The 5,436-nt window shown below is 52.3% G+C and overlaps 1 protein-coding gene across 2 annotated transcripts in view; it reads right to left on the reverse strand.

Annotated features, from left to right (window-relative positions):
• GNG7 (G protein subunit gamma 7) overlaps window positions 1-5,436 on the reverse strand; it is a 92,042-nt gene that overhangs the window by 37,469 nt on the left and 49,137 nt on the right. The gene's annotated exons all lie outside the window — the stretch shown is intronic.

The following is a 5,436-nucleotide window of genomic DNA, read 5'->3' on the forward strand; positions in this document are numbered from 1 at the left end:
CACGGCAAGAATTTCTGCTGCTTCAGATTTTGAAAAACAAAGGGGAAAAGAATGAATCGAGAGTGCCTGATTCACGACACCAAGTGCAGTATTTAGACCCTACCCCACCGGCCCGGTGCTAGAGGAAAAGATTCTGAATGGGGTTGTGTCTGCCAGTTTTTAAGCAAAAAGCGTTTGACCAGAAATCTCTGCCCATCTGCATCTACCGTAAATGGCTTTGTTGATCTCAAATCTGGGCTCTAGTTCGAAAGAGCCCCGTAGGCAGCCTGAAGCCAGAAGAGAGCTGGAAAATCACAACCTCCGTAGCAAAGCAAATTAACCTCAGCTGGAACAAGTGACAGGGACAGCAATACAGGAGCCAGCCTGGTTTTCTGGCACGATGTTCAAGGATGCTGTGCAGCAGGGCCGAGAGCAACAGGACATTCACAGCCCATGATAAACTCCCTTAAAACGTGCTAGGAAAAGGGTGACCCTAAACCTGGTGACTGGAATTTTACCAGTCTGCTCGCACGGCTTACAGCAGAGACACGCTGGGATTGCCCGTCAGACATCAGCCGGCGATCCTGTGACAGGCCCGAGAGCCGCAGGACAGGGCTCAGCACCCCAGGCTCGAACTGTCCAGAGTCCCCATCCACTCCACGAGCCCCTTCATTACAATCCTTTCATTGATCATTTTTAACTGGCATATTCACGGGTCAAATGGGTTGTTTTCTCTAATGTGTGATGTTTTATATCCTTGCGCTGCACACTGTCAGCATCTTACCGTAAAATAATATATTTCTCTCTCTGCCTCCCTGCCTGGGGAGACTGAAGTTCTCACTGGACGCTTCAAGAGTACCTGGGACTGGCACCTGTCCGGGAGGGGATGGGAACAGTGAATCCTGCACTCTACAAGGGGAGCTGGCCAAGGCGATCCTTGAGGGCCTTTCCTACCGTAGATACTTTTAATCTCAATTCGCAGTCTTGCCATTTAAAGCTCCTAATTGACCCCGTTATAAAGGAGCCAGGCCAACATTTATAGCTCAGCAACCTGCACACACTTGCTAACGTGGCAGGTGGCAGAAAATCAATGGCCTGTTTACTAGAATATCCATCTCCAATGGGGACAGATGCCGGATGCACTGCAGAGGAAGCCAACGGTCTCTTAACCTGCGCCTAGCACTGCGATGCTGCAAGGTGCCGCCGTCGGGGAGGCGATGTCTCCCCGCCAAAGACCTGGGAGGAACAGGTTAGAAAGCGTCCAGGACATTTGACAAGTTAAGGATTAAGCAACTGGTGCTGTGCACCGAGGCCGAGCGACCGCCTTTTCTGTCAATACTTGCCTGTGATAACAATACAAGATACAAGCTGCCTGAGCTCTGAAAAGATAACTCCACTCATTTCACTGGAGTTCACATTTGAAACTCTGCATAAGCACAGAAGAAACAGAGACCCAGCAGAACCAGGACCCCCAACCCTTGAGACTCAAGGCACAAAGACGAGTGCGTTGGCTTCCTTGGTTCGGGGACGTATTTGGTAGCCGGGTTGGTGTAAGACAAAAAGAAATAAAAAAAACTCTCAAACTCTGGGTGATACTTTTTTATTAAACTAACTAAGAAATCACACAAAAAAATTATCTTTCTTTGCAAGGGGACTTTTACCATCTTTAATTTTCCCTAAGCCTGAAGAAGGGTGCGTGCGCCCAAAAGCTTGCTAAGAAGAATTTGTCCAACTATCTGAGTTGGTCTAATAAAAGATATCGCATCTACCCAAAGACCCGGGCCTGCCTATGTCCTTAGATCAACACAGCTACAACCTACACCCCTGCAAAAAAAAAAAAGACAGATTTTTTGTGATTTCTTAGTTGGTCTATTAAAAGGTATCATTTCTGAACCAAGAGCTGTAGTTTTGCATTTCTTTTTGGCTTCCTTGGGGACGCACGGTCAAGACTTCAGCTGGTGAAGACCTCAGCGCTCAAGCAGCTGGCGATACGGGAAACCGTACCACGCAGGGTTTGAAAAGGAACAACATGACAATCAGCTCGGCCCCTCGGAAACCAACCGCGCAGCCAGTGACGGGCTGTGTTTGCAGCGCTGAAGTCAGCACGTGACCACGACCGCACGGGCTCTGCCAACGAACTGGGAGCTCGGGTCCCTGGAGAACTATTATAACTTACTGCAAAAAAAAGAGAGAGAGAAAAAGAGTGGGCGGGGGGAAGAGGGGAAGAAAACAAAAATATTTGTAAAACTTAATGAGATTTTTCCACTACTGCTCCAGACTGGTTTTCAGGCACTCGGCCAGCCCTGCTTTAACAAAGCACGTGGCTCTCTCGCAGCTATGTGCTTTAATGCTGAACAAGAGAGACAGGCTGGACCGGGCAGCTAAGCAACCGACCCTTTGATGCAGGAGGAAGGACGTCAATGGGCTGCATCACTGCACAGGCTCCGGGGTCGGGGAACCCTCCTACTACATATCGCTGCCCACACAGCGAGTGTGGCTCCCGGCTCCGTTGTACGGGCCTGGGGAAGGGAGGAGGAGGAGGGGGAGGCGGACAAAACGCAAAGCATCGCTTCTCACTGGAGTGAAAGGACAAGGCTGAATCACAGGCTTACACACTCGCGCTGGCAATACGGGAGAGTGGCGGGCCTGGAAGGTAAAGAGCCAACGCCATGACGGCTTGAGCTGCCGCACACTAAGTTAATTAGACGCTGACGAACGTCGCGCAGGCCGCCACGATGCACAGGCTCTCTCAGTCCCACCACAAGCCCTTGGAGCTTGGCGAGCCACAGATCCAACTCTTCTGGGTCACCCCTGCTTTTGTATGCACAGAGCTGACCCGCAGGCCAAAGTCGAATGCACTTGGGCAGGATCAGATGTCCACAGCAAGGTGGGCATCAGGAAGCATCTTGATGGCCACCTTGCTGGGGTCATCTGACCCCAGCAGTCTTTCCAGCTGGAGGGGCTGGACCCGAGGATCTGTCAGATCCCTTCCAGCCCCTGACATCTATGAAACGGGGTGGAGCAGAAAGCGCACCCAGACAGGCGCTCAAGTGGGAACGGCTGCTAATGAGCCTGGCCAAGCAGGGCCGCATAACACCAGGCTGTTTCATGCAACTTCATTTTAATACAGGACCATTAAGTGCTTGTGCGAGGCGTGTTTTGCGACTGGCTCCCGACTGTCTGCGGGGCTTAATTTAGGGGTAGGGAAGAGACGAGACTTCGCTGAACCGGGCGTGCCATTTCTAGCAATCATTTTTTTTTTTTACTATGAAAGCTAATTGTTGGTGCCTCTGAGGCCAAGAAGTTGTTAAAACAGGAACGGTAGTTTCATTTTAACCCATTCAAACCTCCCAAGTGAGCCTGTTTCTATTCCCACAGCCACAGCTCTGCAGCTGACTCCGCTACGTAGAGCAGTATGGTAGCAGGGACCCGAGCCGGTCGCTCCACGTTTGCTCCAGGAGCACGAAGGGGAGAGCAGCAAGAAGCCACGGTTGAGACTCAGAGTCTTGCTTCCCTTTGCTTTGCCCCAGGCATCAGGTGCATCAGAGTCTGGGCCACGGTGGCTTGCTGGCATTTTCGAGGCAGCCAAGTGGGGCCGCGGGAGAGCAAGACATTCACAAGTCATCCCCAAAAGTTTGAGGAGTGCTGCAGAGAGCATTCGCAGATGACCGCAGCCTTCGTCTTCCTCTTGTGGGACAGATCCCCTACACACAAGGCAATACAGAGCATTCACCGCCCAACGGCTTTGTTCCCAAACCACGTCACCTCTGCTACGCCACGGCTCTGTCCAGAGCAAGCTAGAATTGGTGCAGGAGCCTACCATGTGAATAATGCCCACCAGGGCTGAAAATACTCCCCGGATTGGAGAGAGCCTGAATTTTGCTTATGGACAATTAAACATGGTTTTCATACCATGCCTTAGGATAAAAAAAACTTGCTGCTCCAAGCCAAGGACGCTGACCCAAGCTCCCTTCCACTGCTGGCCTAGTGGTTTTTACTGTCGGGTTGTTCCCGAGAGTTGAAGTGAAAGATCCCCAAATACGAAGCATTACTATGAATACTGTAAGCGGGCGGAGAAGAGAGGAGCTGGGCTAGTTGCCGCAGGGCAGGGCCCCAACTTAGGGAAAAGTTTATTCTGGGGATACGTGTGCTAGGACTTGAACTAGAACTCGGCAAAGACAAAGCGACGGATCAGCGGTCTCTTCAGCTGGTCTACGCAGAAACAGGTTTAACAGCAAGCACGGCTGTCTAACAAGGGGCTTCTAAAATGCAACAGCAAAGGGCGCGTGTACCCCCAGCAGCTGTTCATCGCAGAAGGGAGGGATTCGTCGATGCACGCTTGGTGGGTCTTTGCTCCACCAAAACGTTAAATAACAACCCCCTGAGAGCCGCTCTTATTACAAAATAAGACTTAGGAAGCGCGCGGGAGAACGTGACGGTTTTCCATCTGCTCAGCGCCCAGAGGAGAGCTGCCTGCAGAAGAAATGGCTTTCCGAGAAGCCCTCAGTCCAAAAGTGAAAGCAAGTTGTGGCGCTGGGCGCAGAGCCACCAATAAACCCCTCTGCTGGGATTTGGCAATGGTGGGAAAACGCCTGTAGAGCAGCTCCTTTCTGAGTCCACCTCCCAACCTCCTGCACCTGCGGCAGAAGGGGGGACTCTGCTTGGGTTTGCTAGGGCGGCTGACAGCAGCTTTGACATTAATCATTTTTGCTGCTGAAAACCACCTGGGAGAACAGGCCTTAACCTTCGGGCTCTTGCTCTCCTCCTCCGCCCGCCCCCTTCATCTGCCTCCGCTCCGGGATCACCGTCAGCCCCAACCCCGAGCGTGCGCGAGGGCTGCCTACGTTCGGCAGCTGAGCTGCCGGGAGGAGCGAGTGGTGCTGCCCGCTGCGGTGCTCGGGGGCGGCTGTGCCCTGGGCACGCTGGCCCCGCAGGCGGGTGCTTCCCTTTTGCAGCACAATGTTCAATGAAACCACAAACTGCACGGCGTGAGTTCAGCACATCATGGATGGACTAAGAGAAGAGGAAAAGGGATGTGGAGGATGGTTTGGGGGTGCAAAGAGTTGGGGAGGAGATTAAACGTGCGTTAACGGGGAAGTCCTATGGATGCTGCACTTCTAAATCCATAGCATGCCTTTGGAAGGCCTCTCCTTCCCCTTGGAAGCTCAAAAAAGCCCCCCCGTGCTCTTCTCCTTGAGCACTTTGGGAGTCTGGGAAGCGCCCAAATACAGCATTAATGAGTCCAGCCTAACGCACAGTCGTATGGGACACAACGCTTTCAACTCTGAGGAAAGGGCACCTGGCACCCCCCAGGACCAAGCCCCTGGGCACAACCAGAGGCTCGAGGGTGGTGACAAACCAGGCCGAGGCAGGAGGAAAAGTTTAAGAAGAAAGAGTCTTGATTCTTCCTGTGCTTCCTGCAGTTTCTGATTGTCCTGCAAGAATGCAACTCTTTCC

The sequence above is a fragment of the Alligator sinensis genome, unplaced genomic scaffold, assembly GCF_000455745.1.
Source record: "Alligator sinensis unplaced genomic scaffold, ASM45574v1 scaffold1295_1, whole genome shotgun sequence".
Taxonomy (NCBI): Eukaryota; Metazoa; Chordata; order Crocodylia; family Alligatoridae; genus Alligator; species Alligator sinensis.